Here is an 18,775-nt window from a genome sequence, read left to right as displayed (position 1 = left end):
ATTAAAAGGCGTTATGAATACTCACCACGCTGCATCTTGGTCCTCCTCTCTTTCTCCCAACGATGAGCGTTACAGCCAATTCCTCCTTTGGCCACCTCTCCTTCCAGTTCTCTGTTGCCAATGACTGGAACGAACTACCAAAATCTCTGAAACTGGAAACACTTATCTCCCTCACTAGCTTTAAGCACCAGCTGTCAGAACAGCTCACAGATTACTGCACCTGTACATAGCCCATCTATAACTTAGCCCGAACAACTACCCCTTCCCCTACTGTATTTATTTATTTATTTATTTTGCTCCTTTGCACCCCATTAATTATATTTCTACTTTGCACATTCTTCCACTGCAAATCTACCATTCCAGTGTTTTACTTGCTATCTTATATTTACTTCGTCACCATGGCCTTTTTTTGCCTTTACCTCCCTTATCTCACCTCATTTGCTCACATTGTATATAGATTTTTTTTCTACTGTATTATTGACTGTATGTTTGTTTTACTCCATGTTTAACTCTGTGTTGTTGTACGTGTCGAACTGCTTTGCTTTATCTTGGTCAGGCCGCAATTGTAAATGAGAACTTGTTCTCAACTTGCCTACCTGGTTAAATAAAGGTAAAATAAAAAAATTGGAATGACTGGAATTCTGATAGACTTTGGATTTTAATGTAAAGATATCATTTCATAGTAGTTTTATATGTAATAGAAAGTGATGGGTTAGAAGAAGCCTACTTAACCAACCCATAAAGTGAAATTTAACATCCATGTATGGCCAGCTATGTAAACTTTAACATTGACTTATCCTGCAATAGATGTCATTCAATTGGTAACATACATTTGTGTCTTCTTCTAATGTCTCTTAAGGGGAAAGTAATTTAAAAGTAACTGAATGTAATCAGATTATGTTATTGAGTTTGGGTAATCCAAAAGTTACATTACTGATTACAATTTTGGAGAGGTAACTAGTAACTAATGGATTACATTTAAAAAGTAATCTACCCAACCATGATCATCCACTACAGTTGAGGAACAATGGGAAAGTAATTCTGCTTTGAAAGTTGATAAACTTGTAACCTCACTTTTGAGAAAATGGCCATTGAATGTTTTGGTACATCTACTGGAGAGCTCTTCATTGTCTTCACCCAATTCAGCATAGTTCACACCCTCTTAAGCTTTTGCTCCACCCATCTCTTTAAGGGTTGATCCGAGCGTTCTGTCCTATCAACAACAGTCAAGCACCCAAACTAACTGGCTAACGTTGGCTAGCTTGCTATCTACTTCCAGCTCACTCTGCTCATTTTACTCACCATAGCAGAGCTGGTTAGGCTGTTTTATGTTATCCAGAGCATTGGTGACTGTAAATCTGCTGCTGACAACAATTTACTCTTTTTTGCCAAAGTTTACTGACACAGGTCATATTAAATGTGTGTTGAGAGTTTGTAAATGTGTCTGTTATTATACGATCTGGCACACTCAGACGAGAGTGCTCTGAAATCAGAGTAGATAGCCAGAGTGAATTTACCAGCTACGTGAACATTCTATTGAAATGGATACTTGCACAGTGGAATATTTTGTTAAGACATGTAGCTAGCTAAACAAACAATTAACCGTAATCCCAACTCATAACCTTACTACCCTGCATGAATCTGCAGGTAGCTAACCAACCAGGTTGCTATAAAAAAAATGTAGCTAGTTAGACTCCTCTCTGTCACGGTTGCCCTTAGTTTGAAGATGTAATCCAGAGACAGGTGTTTTCTCCATCTTCTTAACTATCATATTCCACTATTTTCAAAACTCGGTCCTCCAGAAAGTGGAGAGCAACACGTATGCAATTCTAATATGCAATATAAAAAAAGCTGTGTTTAACAGGTTTACCTACATATCCTGTTTGGGGTGCAAGCCCGACCTCGGACCAAAAATGACAACAGCTGCAGAGCGCGAAATTCAAAATCTATTTTTTAAAAATATTTAACTTTTACACATTAACAAGTCCAATACAGCATTTGAAAGATAAACATCTTGTCAATCCAGCCAACATGTCCGATTTTTTAAATGTTTTACAGAGAAAACACCACATATATTTATGTTAGCTCACCACCAAATACAAAAGTGGACAGACACGTATGAATTATGATTATGAAGTATGAATTATGATTGAAGTAGCATGCACAACCAACCGAAATAAACTAAAACCAACCTAAAGAGCCCAGAAAAAACGACCTCAGATGACAGTCATATAACATGTTACACAATAAATCTATGTTTTGTTCATAAAAAGTGCATATTTTAGCTATAAATCTGTTTTACATTGATGCTACCCAAAAATGCTAACACATAGCTAGAGTCTGAATCCAGCCGGGAGTAGCCAGAGAAAATACATACACCAACGTCGGCTACTAATTACACCTCATAAAACATTTCAGAAAAACATATGGTGGATAACTAATGAAAGACAGATATCTTGTGAATACAGACAACATTTCCGATTTTTGAAGTGTTTTACAGCGAAAACACAATATATCGTTATATTAGCTAACATCATAAGCTAGCATAAGGCAGCATTGATTCTAGTCAAGCGCTAGCCTAGCATAGTTAGCAGCGTTAGCATTCAACAGTTCGACATATATATGAAAAAGCATCCCAAATTGGGTCTTATCTTTCTTGGTACTCCATCAGAATGTTGTAACGGGGTCCAATGTCCAGTAGAGTCTTTAGTTGGGTTCCAGAACGAAGGATTCCCCTCTTTGGTTAGCTAGCACGGTAGCATTGCTGCGCCAGAAAGCGTTTCTTCAAAAAATTCTTCCGTCGTTTCACATCTAAAGTCCAGAATAAATTGCAATAATATAATTAAAGTATATTGAAAAAACAACCTTTAGGATGATTTTGTGACATGTAGCAAATAATATCGTAGTCAGGCATCATATTCAAAGTTACCTACCTTGTTCCAGAAGCCGAGATCAAATTATCCTTCGCGCCCGGATTTTTATTTTAACTGCGCATGTCTCACAAGAAGTTCTGTTATTCAGTCCAGGGACGAGATATTCGACCCCTTTCAATTCTCACTTCCGCATTACAGTCTAAGGTACGCCTCTGACGTGTCCCTATGGTCCTAAGTCAAATGGCCTTTTATAGAGAAGGTCTTAAAGAGACACATCGCATTTTGGGAAACTCAATTCGGCTGGGAAAATGGCTGTAAAAATATTTCTGTTCGACTTAGAGAAACAATTCAAACCTTTTTAGAAACTACAGACTGTTATCTATCCAACAGTAGTAAATATATGCATATTGGAAAATAAAAAGTTTCTTAGGAGGCCGTTTGAAAATGTGCACACATTTTCCAGTTTTTTCAATATTCAGCGTGCAGCCATAACAGGATATACTGACCAGCTCAAATAGACAGAGCCGCGCTACGCGGCAGACCAATCCGAACTTATCTTTCGGCATGTCCAGCCCACTCATTATCTCAACCAATCAAGGCTAGCGGGAAGGTTGCTGGCTTTTCTGTGGCTAAACCAACTACGCTCGTAATTTAACAGTTGTATTCGTATTTACAGATGACACACATGTTTGCTATTAAGGCACATGAAAGTTCACATGTTCAAGATGGCATTTCTGCCAAGAAACGCATTTTGATTTTCAAAAAAAGTTTACGTTCAAATGGCTCTCCTGAGAAGTAGTGTCACGCGACATACGCCCATTTTCCTGAAACAAGTCACATTTCATTAGGCCTTATTTTGAGGGCCTTGTTTTACCGTAATACAGGGACCTGAAACTGTTACACACACGTTTGACCCAAACCATGCCCATTATCATATTTCCCAGCATGCTCTACTGCAGGCTGATTTTAAAAAATTGTTTGTTTCAATATCTATGTTCGTGCATGTTCATTGATTGATTGATCTTATGCTACACAAACATAAATATGTTTTGATTTGATAAATAACATACATGTTTCTAAACTAATCCAATCATTTATTTATATTTATTGCGCCAGTTACTGAAATATGTGTTCCTGTTTAAATGCTTTAGGTAAGGTTTCTCAAACTCTGTTCCTGGAGAGCTACCATCCTGTAGGTTTTTACTCCAACCCCATTTGTAATTTACCTGATTCATCCTATCGACCAGCTAGTTATTAGAATCAGGTGCGCTAGATTAGGGTTGAAGCGGAAAAACTACAAGACTGTTGCTCTTCAGGAACAGGGTTGGAGAGCCCTGCTTTAGGTAGTTTCCTCACAATGTTCATAACTCTGGCACTCATTCTGAATGCTGGTCACAGGTGTACAACCTTCAGGAGTGAATCTAAACAATCTTTTCAGACACTGTAGTACAATGGCCTGAAACAGGCCTTCAAATCACAGTATGCTTACAAGGTGATGTGCAATTCCTTTTGGAATACAGTCAGTGCGGGGATAGCCAATTTGTAGAATTTCTAATCACCTGAAACCTGTATCCAAAATAACTGCCAAGGTTAGGATAACTGACCTATCAGACTACCTAAAGCATCTAAACTGGAGCAACCATTTCAGTAACGGGTAGAATAAGTCCAAGTAACATATTGGACTAATTTAGAAAATGTTTGTAATTTAGTTTAAACACACATTATTTTTGGTTTATATTATTTGTATAACTGTTGTTGTTGTATTGTTTGTACAGTGCATTCTGAAAGTATTTAGACCCCTTGACTTTTTCCACATTTTCTTACGTTACAGACTAATTCTAAAATAGATTAAATCATTTTTCCCCCTCATCCATCTGCACATAATACCCCATAATGACAAAGCGAATACAGTGATCCCTCGCCACTTCGCGGTTCACTTATCGCGGATTCGCTATTTCGCGGATTTTCATAATGCATTTTTTTTTTTTTTTTGGTGCATTGTGCTCTGCATTCTGTTTCGCTAAAAACTCACTCCCGCTTCTTGTATCAAAACATGCTACGAATTGTGCTATCATTTTGTCGTCTCGTGCAGTTATGTGTACGTACATAAAACAGCTTGGCAAATTTACATTAAGTTGGCCAAATTATCTTGTAATTTCGAACATCTCCTAAACCCATAATGTCGACGAAACGGCCTGGACCGACAAAAGCACCTGCGGATGGGCCCAAACGGCGGAAGATGCTACCTATAGTTGCTAATTGTAAAAAAAAGTTTTCTATTTCGCGGATTTCACTTATCGCGGGTCATTTTCGGAACGTAACCCCCGCGATAAACGAGGGATTACTGTACAGGCATTTAAATTTTTTAGCAAACATATTAAAAATAAATATCAGAAATACCTTATTTATACACTGCTCAAAAAAATAAAGGGAACACTTAAACAACACAATGTAACTCCAAGTCAATCACATTTCTGTGAAATCAAACTGTCCACTTAGGAAGCAACACTGATTGACGATAAATTTCACATGCTGTTGTGCAAATGGAATAGACAACAAGTGGAAATTATAGGCAATTAGCAAGACACTGCCAATAAAGGAGTGGTTCTGCAGGTGGTGACCACAGACCACTTCTCAGTTCCTATGCTTCCTGGCTGATGTTTTGGTCACTTTTGAATGCTGGCGGTGCTTTCACTCTAGTGGTAGCATGGGACGGAGTCTACAACCCACACAACTGGCTCAGGTAGTGCAGCTCATCCAGGATGGCACATCAATGCGAGCTGTGGCAAGAAGGTTTGCTGTGTCTGACAGCGTAGTGTCCAGAGCATGGAGGCGCTACCAGGAGACAGGCCAGTACATCAGGAGACGTGGAGGTGGCCGTAGGAGGGCAACAACCCAGCAGCAGGACCGCTACCTCCGCCTTTGTGCAAGGAGGAGCAGGCGGAGCACTGCCAGAGCCCTGCAAAATGACCTCCAGCAGGCCACAAATGTGCATGTGTCTGCTCAAACGGTCAGAAACAGACTCCATGAGGGTGGTATGAGGGCCCGACGTCCACAGGTGGGGGTTGTGCTTACAGCCCAACACCGTGCAGGACGTTTGGCATTTGCCAGAGAACACCAAGATTGGCAAATTTGCCACTGGCGCCGTGTGCTCTGCACAGATGAAAGCAGGTTCACACTGAGCACGTGACAGACGTGATAGAGTCTGGAGACGCCGTGGAGAACGTTCTGCTGCCTGCAACATCCTTCAGCATGACCGGTTTGGCAGTGGGTCAGTCATGGTGTGGGGTGGGGTGGCATTTCCTGGGGGGGCCGCACAGCCCTCCATATGCTCGCCAGAGGTAGCCTGACTGCCATTAGGTACCGAGATGAGATCCTCAGACACCTTGTGAGACCATATGCTGGTGCGGTTGGCCCTGGGTTCCTCCTAATGCAAGACAATGCTAGACCTCATGTGGCTGGAGTGTGTCAGCAGTTCCTGCAAGAGGAAGGCATTGATGCTATGGACTGGCCCGCCCGTTCCCCAGACCTGAATCCAATTGAGCACATCTGGGACATCATGTCTCGCTCCATCCACCAACGCCACGTTGAACCACAGACTGTCCAGGAGTTGGTGGATGCTTTAGTCCAGGTCTGGGAGGAGATCCCTCAGGAGACCATCCGCCACCTCATCAGGAGCATGGTCCTGTGTATAAGTATTCAGACCCTTTGCTATGAGATTCAAAATTGAGCTCAGGTGTATTCCGGTTTCCATTGATTATCATTGAGATATTTCTACAACTTGATTGGAGTCCACCTGTGGTAATTTCAATTGATTGGATATGATTTGTCTATACAGTATAAGGTCCCACAGATGACAGTGCATGTGAGAGCAAACATCAAGCCATAATATAAAAGGAATTGTCTGTGGAGCGCCGAGACAGGACTGTGTTGAGGCACAGATCTGGGGAAGGGTACCAAAATATTTTGTTCATCGTTCTTAAATGGAAGAAGTTTGGAACCACCAAGACTCTTCCTAGAGCTGGCCACCTGGCCAAACTGAGCAATCAGTGGAGAAGGTCCATGGTCAGGGAGGGGACCAAGAACCCGATGGTCACTCTGACAGAGCTCCAAAGTTTCTCTGTGGAGATGGGAGAACATTCCAGAAGGACAACCATCTCTGTAGCACTCCACCAATCAGGCCTTTGTGGTAGAGTGGCCAGATGGAAGACACTCCTCAATAAAAAGGCACACGACAGCCCACTTGGAGTTTTTAAAAAGGCACCTAAAGGACTCTCAGACCATGTGAAGCAAGATTCTCTGGTCCAAGATTGAACTCTTTCGCCTTAATACCAAGCGTCACGACAGGAGGAAGCATCACATCTGGAGGAAACCTGGCACTGTTCATACGGTGAAACATGGTGGTGGTGGCAGCATCATGCTGTGGGAGTGTTTTTCAGGGACTGGAAGACTAGTCAGGATTGAGGGAAAGATGAACGGAGCACAGTACAGAGAGATCCTTGATGAAAACCTGCTCCAGGGCGCTCAGGACCTCAGTCTGGGGCGAAGGTCTACCTTCCAACTGGACAATGACCCCTAAGCACGCAGCCAAGACAATGCAGGAGTGGCTTTGGGACAAGTCTCTGAATGTCCTTGAGTGGCCCAGCCAAATCCTGGAGTTGAACCCGATTTAAAATCTCTGGAAAAACGTGAAAATAGCTGTGCGGCGACGCTCCCCATCCAACCTAACAGAGTTTGAGAGGATCTGCAGAGTAGAATGGGAGATACCTCCCAAATACAGGTGTGCCAAGCTTGTAGCTTCATACCCAAGGAGACTCAAGGCTGTAATCGATCCCAACGGTGCTTCAACAAAGTACTGAGTAAAGGGTGTGACTACTCATGTAAATGGTAAAACCTGTTTTGCTTTGTCATTATGGGGTATTGTGTGTAGACTGAGGAGGGAAAAATAACAATTAATGTATTTTATAGTAACGCTATAACGTAAGAAAAAGTGGAAAAAGTCAAGGAGTCTGAAAAGTTCCGGAATGCACTGCATATCTTTGTATTTTAAATGTATGTGACTGTCCTTGTCTATCAGTGTATCAGTGTTTTGTTGCTTTGTTTTGTGTTTTTTTTTGTGGACCCTAGGAAGAGTAGCTGCTGCTTCTGCAAATGTTCCCTCAAAATAATGAGTTATGAAATACATATGGTATTGTGTTAAATATATTTTTTAAAAATTATGTTTTCGCTTAGGCTCTCACTTGGGGAAGTCCATTGGACTGAAAATTGATGAATGCAACAACCATGTCTCTCAGTGTTAATTTGGTTGCTAATGCTAAGATGTCATTGATAGATGTCGTTGGTACCAGTTACACCATAGGATACTAGAGCAATAACTATTGATCAAGTGGACTTCATCTCAGGAAAAAATGTATGTTAGATTTAAATTATGCAGATGAGCAATGTTGAAATGTCTTGATTAGTATATCTGTATAATTACATATTGTTGCCCTATTGTGGTCTGAATGTAGCGGAAAAGTGGATATTTTATTCAGGAAAATGTGAAACCGGAAGTCCTGTCACTTGTGCAGTTAGCATATACTGTACATTTACAAATATTTATACATAAACTTGATACATTAAGTAATGACTTTAAGAACGAGTACCTGCTGCATTCAAAGATAACCAACCTACAGCATTAGACTAAACTTCACTTGCGTCCTCCTTGTGGTACTGAGAGATGGACATGGTAATGCTTTCACTGATTGCACATAAAGCTTTGTTATCCAACCGATGTTTCCTTTCTTTCATCCTGTGAACCCCGTTCATTGCTTCTCACAGCTATATTAGTGTTTTTATTGTTTCAACTAATTCAGCTATGTTTGATTGACCTTGTCTGGTGTAATGAAACTAATAGAATAGTTCACAAAAGTTCACATGAGGAAACCAGACCATCTAAGCAGTCTCAATAAATTGCTCAAATTATTTGAAAGAAATCAAATACTTTTTGAATCCAGGCCTTGTCCAGTCTCCATCACATCATTACAATATCCGCATGTGAAAGATATTAACCTTGTTGACATAACAAAACAGCATCGCTCTCAGGCCCCTGTGTGCAGCCTGATAGATACTATAATCATCTAGGCCACAGGGATTGGTGGAAGTCATTTTGGCAAAACAGTTGAGTCCCGCATTCATGTAATGATGGCACCGAAGCAGACACATTGAGCACACATTTGGCATGCCAAAGCTTGTTGTGCTAATTACATATGCCACCAACAAAGACCTTTCCTGACCGGGACAGTCACTCAATACTGGAATATAAAAGATAACCAGAAGCCCTGGACATGTAAGTAGATCTATTATTAATTAGGTAGCAATGCTGAGTGTGTGCTCAGCTGGAAAACGAGGGTGTGGGGCTTTTGACAATTCAGTAAGGGGTGCAGGTCTAACTGACTCTCAGCTGGCTAGAGATCATGTGTGTGGTGTAACATTACTGATTCAAAGAACCCATGGAATGTACTGATTCAAAGAAACCAGATGAAATTTCAGAATATAATTAATTATAGGGCTAATAGATTGTTAGATTCAATTGCAGATCTCCTCTTATGGGAGCAGGTAGTGTTGTTAGTCTATGCTCGCTAGCTAGTTAGATAGCTAATTAATTATGTTATCAGATCTACTTCGCTAGTTAGTTCTTAACAGTGTCTGGGTGTCGGCGTTTCAGAGCAAGTTCAACCATAATTTACCCCCGGGAATGCTGTTTCATTATTTCAGCTTTTATTTCTTTCATCACATTCCCAGTGGTTCAGAAGTTTACATACACTCAATTAGTATTTGGTAGCATTGCCTTTACATTGATTAACTTGGGTCAAACATTTTGGGTAGCCTTCCACAAGCTTCCCACGTTAATTGGGTGAATTTTGGCCCATTCCTCCTGACAGAGCTGGTGTAACTGAGTCAGGTTTGTAGGCCTCCTTGCTCGCACACGCTTTTTCAGTTCTGCCCACACATTTTCTATAGGATTGAGGTCAAGGCTTTGTGATGGCCACTCCAATACCTTGACTTTGTTGTCCTTAAGCCATTTCGCCACAACTTTGGAAGTATGTTTGGGGTCATTGTCCATTTGGAAGACCCATTTGCGACCAAGCAATTAACTTTGACTAATGTCTTGAGATGTTGCTTCAATATATCCACATAATTTGCCTCCCTCATGATGTCATCTATTTTGTGTTGTGCACCAGTTCCTCCTCCAGCAAAGCACCCCCACAACATGATGCTGCCACCTCTATGCTTCACGGTTGGGATGGTGTTCTTCGGCTTGCAAGCTTCCCCCATTTTCCTCCAAACATAACGATGGTCATTATGGTCAAACAGTTATATTTTTGTTTCATCAGACCAGAGAACATCTCTCCAAAAATTGGAATATGCTCCCAAGGATGAACCAGACTTGTGAAGGTCTACATTTATTTTCTGAGGTCTTTGCTGATTTCTTTAGATTTTCCCATGATGTCAAGCAAAGCGGTACTGAGTTTGAAGGTAGGCATTGAAATGCATCCACAGGTGCACCTCCAATTGACTCAAATGATGTCAATTAGCCTATCAGAAGCTTCTAAAGCCATGACATCATTTTCTGGAATTTTCCAAGCTGTTTAAAGGCACAGTCAACTTAGCTTTTGTAAACATCTGACCCACTGGTATTATGATATAGGGAATTATACATGAAATAATCTGCCTGTAAACAATTGCTTGAAAAATGACTTGTGTCACGCACAAAGTAGATGTCCTAACCGACTTGCCAAAACTATAGTTTGTTAACAAAAAATGTGTGGAGTGGTTGAAAAATGAGTTTTAATGACTCCAACCTAGGTGTATGTAAATTTCTGACTTCAACTGTATGATCTGTGTATTAATATTATTCAAATAAGAAAAACATTTAAATTGCTAGATATAGCCTAATGTTAGCTAGCTAACTTTGAACCTAGTTTGTTAGCTTTAGCTACCTGCAAATTCATACTACAGCGATGACAATATCTGTAGTGGTAGTAGTATGAGTTGGAATTATGCCTGTTCATTGTTTAGCTATCTAGCTAGCTTCATGTCTAAACAAAAGACTCCACTTCCGCCAGATAATTACATGACCCATCAAATTAGTCTGGGGGTGATTAAGGCCATCTATTGTATTTCATGAACACGTGTACATATCTAGACAATAGTGACCCATCCACTTAGCTAGATATGGCTGGGGGGGGGGGGGGAGTTATTTCCTTAATATGAACCATCAATTTAGACAAGTGTGTCTGATAAGCATTTTATTTATTTTATTTATTTCACCTTTATTTAACCAGGTAGGCAAGTTGAGAACACGTTCTCATTTACAATTGCGACCTGGCCAAGATAAAGCAAAGCAGTTCGACACATACAACAACACAGAGTTACACATGGAGTAAAACAAACATACAGTCAATAATACAGTAGAAAAATAAGTCTATATACAATGTGAGCAAGTGAGGTGAGATAAGGGAGGTGAAGGCAAAAAAAAAGCCATGGTGGTGAAGTAAATACAATATAGAAAGTAAAACACTGGAATGGTTGATTTGCAGTGGAAAAATGTGCAAAGTAGAGATAGAAATAATGGGGTGCAAAGGAGCAAAAATAAATGAATAAATAAATACAGTAGGGGGAGAGGTAGTTGTTTGGGCTAAATTATAGATGGGCTGTGTACAGGTGCAGTAATCTGTGAGCTGCTCTGACAGCTGGTGCATAAAGCTAGTGAGGGAGATGTGTTTCCAGCTTCAGAGATTTTTGTAGTTCGTTCCAGTCATTGGCAGCAGAGAACTGGAAGGAGAGGCGGCCAAAGGAAGAAGTGGATTTGGGGGTGACCAGAGAGATATACCTGCTGGAGCGCGTACTACAGGTGGGTGCTGCTATGGTGACCAGTGAGGTGAGATAAGGGGAGACTTTACCTAGCAGGGTCTTGTAGATGACCTGGAGCCAGTGGGTTTGGCGACGAGTATGAAGCGAGGGCCAGCCAATGAGAGCGTACAGGTCGCAGTGGTGGGTAGTATATGGTGCTTTGGTGACAAAATGGATGGGACTGTGATAGACAGCATCCAATATATTGAGTAGGGTATTGTAAATGACATCGCCGAAGTCGAGGATCGGTAGGATGGTCAGTTTTACAAGGGTATGTTTGGCAGCATGAGTGAAGGATGCTTTGTTGCGAAATAGGAAGCCAATTCTAGATTTAACTTTGGATTGGGGATGTTTGATGTGAGTCTGGAAGGTGAGTTTACAGTCTAACCAGACACCTAGGTATTTGTAGTTGTCCACACATTCTAAGTCAGAACCATCCAGAGTAGTGATGTTGGACGGGCGGGCACGTGCAGGCAGCGATCGGTTGAAGAGCATGCATATAGTTTTACTTGTATTTAAGAGCAATTGGAGGCCACGGAAGGAGAGTTGCTTATTGAAATTCTCAATTATAGTGGCATTTTCGGTGGTGACAGTGTTTCCTAGCATCATCTAATAATAATACAATTTTTATCTGGACAAGTTCTGTTTTTGATATTACTACTATGCAAGTAACTACTTCACTGTACCATTTACACCTTCTGTATCAAGTGCATCTGACAAATAAACATACATTGTATTTGATATAGCACGTGTTTACCACATGGCCTCACATTTAAATCTTTAAAGAGATGGCTGGGGCTAAGGTTTAGGATGATGTGAATGATGCTGAATGGGTGTAGACAAGGAAGAGCTCTCCAGTAGGTATACCAAAACATTCAAGGGCCATTTTCTCAAAAGTGGGGTAACAATTACTTTCCCGTTGTTCCTCAACTGCAGTGTATGATATACCATTTTCCAGCTCTGAGTCTCTATTTTTATCCAATTTAAAAAAAACAAAAAAACATTTCAAACGTTGCTGCATAAGACCGAATCGAGGCGGTCAGTCACATATCTTAATGTAGTAACAATCCACATGTCATGCTTCATGTGAAATTTAGGATGATTTTTAATGGAAGGAATAAGTTAAACAGAAAATGTAATATTCCTGGCTGCGGCGTGTGTATGCTGTGAGTGTGCATTGTGAGTGTGCATGTGTGCGTTGTTAGGGAGGATGAGTGTCTGGAAGTAAATCCACTCACATACAGTTCACAGTTCGGTACTCTGTGTGAATGCACATCGAAGAGTCAAAAAAACATTTCGGCACATAGATTGAAGAAGCTGAAGCTTGAAAATAGCTGGCGCTGCCAGAAAGAATGCATGGTTCCGTTGAGAGAAACCCTCTTGCTGTACCTGAGATTGGGTTCTATCTCTAGGCCATCAGAATGTTAAACAGCCATCACTAACATAGAAAGGCTGCTGCCAACATACAGACTCAAATCACTGGCCACTTAAATAAACAGACTTAATGAAAGTATCACTAGTCACTTTAAATAAGGCCACTTAAATAATGTTTACATATCCTACATTACTCATCTCATATGTATATACTGTATTCTACACCATCTACAGCATCTTGCCTATGCCGCACGCCATCACTCATCCATATAATTATGTATATATTCTTATTCATCCCTTTACATTAGTGTGTATTTGTGTGAATAAGGTAGTTGTTGTGAATTTGTAGGTTACTTGTTTGATTTTACTGCATAGTCGGTACTAGAAGCACAAGTATTTCGCGACCCTCGAATTAACATCTGCTAACCATGTGTATGTGACCAATCAAATTTGATTTGGTTAGATTTACTGACACACAGTAGCCTACACCATGATGTTGCCAGTAACTGGACCAGCTAAACCTAGCCATAGCTGCAATATTGTTTGTACATTTCTTGGCTTGATAAAAGTACTAGTGATTGAGATTATCTTAAGTTTGCGATTAATTATGTGATTAGATACAGTTCTAGCACCTTCTAATGTCAACTTGAACTCCAATCCCACTAGACAACTGTTATCTTCCCAATGCCATTAAATAGATTCCATGACTTTACGTCAGCACAAGCAAAGACACAACGGGCTAGTTCATTAAATAGGCTGTCCCATATTTGCTACATATGTTGAACATGTTTGCAGTCCACATTGTTCTAGTGCCGAGGCGTTGATGCAATCAGCCCAGCCGGTAATATGCTTGAGTGTCCCACAGAGACCTGTTTCTACATAAAACATCCTCCTATCAGGCTGCAAAGGCATAGAATTCCTCCTTTACTCGATTTAATGGGGGCCGCAAGAAAAAAATTGGAAGATATGCTTACTGGCTTAATAAAATGCTACCCTAGACCTAATGTATATTGCGGTGGACATGGACATAACAAATGTAGTCAATAAGCAAGCTTAAATTCACTAGGCTATTAACAAGCCCTAATAGACTGTGTATAATTCTAATCAAGTTCTAATCAAAACAAAACATCAACATGTTTTAAATAGCCTATGTCTAACTGCAGTTACAGACACGATAATTGGTCCCCATGGACGTATAATACAAACAAAGCAACTTACACTATGGAGGATTTTACGCAAGTCCAAACTTTTCAAAGGAGCTGGATAAATATCCAATATAAAGAGAAAGGGGGATTGTCCATTTTCTGTTATACTGCTCGCAAATGTTATGTTTTATAAACATCATGGAACCATATTTGCACTTATCCAGGAATATTAATTTTTTTACCCCATTTTCATGATATCCAATTGGTAGTTACAGTCTTGTCCCATCGCTGCAACTCCCGTATGGACTCGGGAGAGGCAAAGGTCGAGAGCCATCCGTCCTCCAAAACACAACCCCGCCAAGCCACACCGCTTCTTGACACACTGCTCGCTTAACCCGGAAGCCAGCTGCACCAATGTGTTGGAGGAAACACCGTACAGCTGGTGACCGAAGTCAACGTGCATGCGCCCGGCCACCACAAATAGTCACTAGAGCGCGATGGGACAAGGACATTCCAGCCGGCCAAAATCTCCCCTAACCCGGACGATGCTGGGCCATATGGGTATCCTGGTTGCGGCCGGCTGAGACAGAGCCTGGGATCGAACCCGGATCTGTAGTGACGCCTCTAGCACTGCGATGCAGTGCCTTAGACCAACTGCACCACTCGGGAGGCAATACATTTGGTTTTTAATCAAATTAAACAAAGAACAATTTATTTTTATTTTTTAAACAACAATATTTCTAAATAGGATCGAGTCAAAACCATGATATCAGAAATTTCTCTCATTACATGGCATTGAGTGCACACTTAGGCCTAATTATCTTTATGCATAACATTCGCACGTCTATACAAAATAATAGGCTCCTGTTAATTGTATTGTTGCCTATGTGCGAGGCAGATAAAAAATAACATCTGCTGTTGATATGGCATTATAGGAGGACTGAATAGTTTGGGGGAGCTTGTCTTTGGTAATTGGACAAGGGGCGCTCTTTCAAAATGGGGATGGATAGCCTACTTGTGAATAATGAAAAAGCATGAGTGCTAAACCCTTTAAAAGCATTCTCAGTAGACCATGTAAAACTCTTTATTCATAGGCTACTTGTGGCTTGATTAAGGGGAAGGTAGGCTATGCTTGGTTTTTAATTAAATTAAATAAAATGGTGGGGGAAAACAATAATTTTTTCATGTTTCTAAATATGAGATTCCCCGGCACAGAAGGCACATCTCGCCGTCCATAGGCACTGTGCTTCATGGCTGGATAGGCTGCACTTTCGCTCTCACAATCCATGCCATTATCAACTACGTTACCATTAGAAACGGCTTTTTGTGGGTTTTAAGACGTCCCATTAGCGCTGCATGAAATTGACACTTTTGTGCTTGTTTTTAAGGACAAACCTCACATTTTGCCACCCCTCCCACCTCAACACAATTGAGCTGATGTTAGATAATTCAATTTCCAAACCTGGCCATGGGGCTGGAAAATGTCAGTGCGGCATTTTTTACATGACCCCAATATCTTTTACTTTCTTCCTGTTCTTGTTGACCATCTTAATGTTGTGCAATACGCCAATACAAAGAGACAGATCGAGAGATTGCATTACAAAGATTTCAATGAATAGGTGTCATCACATTCATTGAAATTTGAATGGTTCCATTTCAGAAGTGTTTTCGAATGCGAACCACAACATTTTCTATCTTACTGATCTGAGCCAAATGCCTGCATTCCAAATGGCACCCGATTTCTTTTATATCCTCATGGCACTGGTCAAAAGTAGGACACTATATATGGGATATGGTGCCATTTGGGACGCACAGGGCAATGTACCTGATCTACAAGTCGAATATCACCTAGATATATGGCACCAATAAACACATTGTTGTGTAATTTCACCTGATAGGAAAGTGGATTACATCAAACCTGCTCTCAGACCATTTCATATTATTCTGTAAGTAAATCTGAGATACTCCATTTAGTAGGATATGTTACCTTTCGTATGGTGTGTATTCATTTGTGGATGTCCATCGCCAATTTGTCTAAACTTATGTTATGAATTACAATTCATATTATATGCGACAAATGTGCAAAATGTACAATACGTACAGTATGTTACGAATTTACAAAACCAATGATACGTTATGAATTCTACCTACGTGGCTAGATGGCTAACGTTAGTCAGGTAAGAAACGTTAACCACCAAGACAAAAAATCTAGAATTCGTAACATCAAATCAAAATCAAATCACATTTTATTGATCATATACACATATTTAGTAGTTGATAATGGCATGGATTGTGAGAGCGAAAGTGCAGCCTATCCATCCATGAAGCACAGTGCCAATGGACGGAGAGATGTGCCTTCTGTGCCGGGGAATCTCATATTTAGAAACATGACATTTATTGGTTTGCCCCCCATTAAGTTTAATTTGATTAAAAACCAAGCATAGCCTACCCTCACCATTAATTACGACCAAAAGTAGCCTATGAATAAAGGGGGTTTAAATGATCTACTGAGAATGCTTTTAAAGGGTTTAGCACTCATGCTTTTTCATTATTCACAAGTAGGCTATCCATCCCCATATTCAAAGAGCGCCCCTTGTCCAATTACCAAAGACGAGCTCCCCCAAACTATTCAGTCCTCCTATAATGCCATACAAACAGCAGCAATTTTTTTTTATCTGCCTCGCACATAGGCAACAATACAATTAACAGGAGCCTATTATTTTGTATAAACATGCAACTGTTATATGTAAAGATAATTAGGCCTATGTGTGCACGCAGTGCCATGCAACGAGAGAAGAGATTTATGATATCATGGTTCTGACCTGATCGTACTTAGAAATATTGGTTTAAAAAATAGATTGATTGCTTTTTAATCAACTTGAACAACAACAACAAAAACTGAATTGGATAGATTCACCGTTCACGGTGAGAACGTACATGGCTCGAATGCAATACATTTTTGTCTGCTATTTCTGGAGAAGTGCAAATATGATCTGTGAGATGGTTCCTTGATCATTGTAAAACAAAACATTTGCGAGCAGTATCACAGTGAATGGACATTCCCCCTTCCTCTCTTCCTCTTCATATTGGATATTTATCCAGCCCCTGTGAAAAGTTTGGATTTGCTTAAAACCCTCCATAGTCTAAGTTGCTTTGTTTGTATTACACACCAATGGGAACCAATTACGGTGTCTGTAACTGTATTTAAACATTGCCTATTTAAAACAAGTTGTTGTTTTGTTTTTATTAGAATGATAGTCTTTTTAGGGCTTATTAATAATCTGGTGAATCTTGCATATTGACTACGTTTGGCATGTCCATGTCCAGACTGCAATATACAGTTGGTTTCGCACAGCATTTTATTAAAGACAGTAAGCGTATCTTCCCGTTTTTGTTCGGCGGCCACCCATTGAATCGAGTTAAGGCGTTTTCAGCCTGATAGGAGGATGTTTTACGTAGAAATCGTTCTCAGGGCTACACTAGAGTGGGCTGATTGCGTTGACACCTCGGCACTAGAACAATGTTGACTGCAAACGTGCTCAACATATGTAGCAAATATGGGGCAGGCTATTTAACAAACGATCCTGTTGTGTCTTTGCTTGTGTTGGCGTAAAGTCATGGAATCCATTTTATGGAATTGGGAAGATAGCAATTGTCTAGTGGGATTGGAGTTCAAGTTGACATTAGAAGTGTATCTAATCACATAATGAATCATCAATTTAAGATAATCTCAATCACTAGTACTTTTATCAAGCTAAGAAATGTACAAACAATATTGCAGCAAGGTTTAGCTGGTCAAGTAACTGGCAAGATCATGGGGTAGGCTACTGTGTGTGTCAGTAAATCTAACCTAATCTCAGGTACAATAAGAGGGTTTCACTCTACAGAACCATGCATTCTTTCTGGCAGCCCCAGCTATTTTTAAGCTTCAGCTCCTTCTCGCATTGCTAGCTGTCCTCCCTTAAAACTATAAACAATTTTTGTGCCGACAAAACATTTTTTCTACTCCTCGATGTGCAACCAAACAGAGTATCTAACTGGACTGTCAGTGAGTGGATTTACCCCCAGACACTCATCCTCCCTGACACACACACACACAGACACACACACAGCGGCCAGGAATATTACATTTTCTGTCTCATTAATTCCTTCTATTAAAAATCATCATAAATTTGACGTGAAGCATGTCACGTCGATTAAAGAGAGTACTGCTCCCCCCTAGGATGCTGTGCAGTAATGAGATTACTGTGGTGTGGTGTGGTGTGGTGTGTGTGTGTGTGTGTGTGTGTGTGTGTGTGTGCATCTGCGGGTGAAGGTGTGGGGGGGTGTGTGTGTGCTTGTGTGCAATTCTAAAATGGGACTCTCATGGGAAACACCCAAACAACATGATTGAATTAGCTCGTCTGGTTCATGGGTTCACCCTCTTTGCTGTCTAGCTACTTTACCTTACCCCAGACCTGACCTTCACATATATCAATCAAGAATCCT

General features: G+C 40.5%; 1 protein-coding gene across 12 annotated transcripts in view; it reads right to left on the bottom strand.

The window, feature by feature from the left end:
* The window catches only part of ptprfa (protein tyrosine phosphatase receptor type Fa), a gene marked incomplete in the record, with an annotated part of 430,527 nt that overhangs the window by 259,818 nt on the left and 151,934 nt on the right, over positions 1-18,775 (bottom strand).

The sequence above is a fragment of the Salvelinus fontinalis genome, chromosome 5, assembly GCF_029448725.1.
Source record: "Salvelinus fontinalis isolate EN_2023a chromosome 5, ASM2944872v1, whole genome shotgun sequence".
Taxonomy (NCBI): domain Eukaryota; kingdom Metazoa; phylum Chordata; class Actinopteri; order Salmoniformes; family Salmonidae; genus Salvelinus; species Salvelinus fontinalis.
The sequence above is the reverse complement of the archived record's forward strand: the minus strand, read 5'-3'. Positions and strand labels throughout refer to the sequence as shown.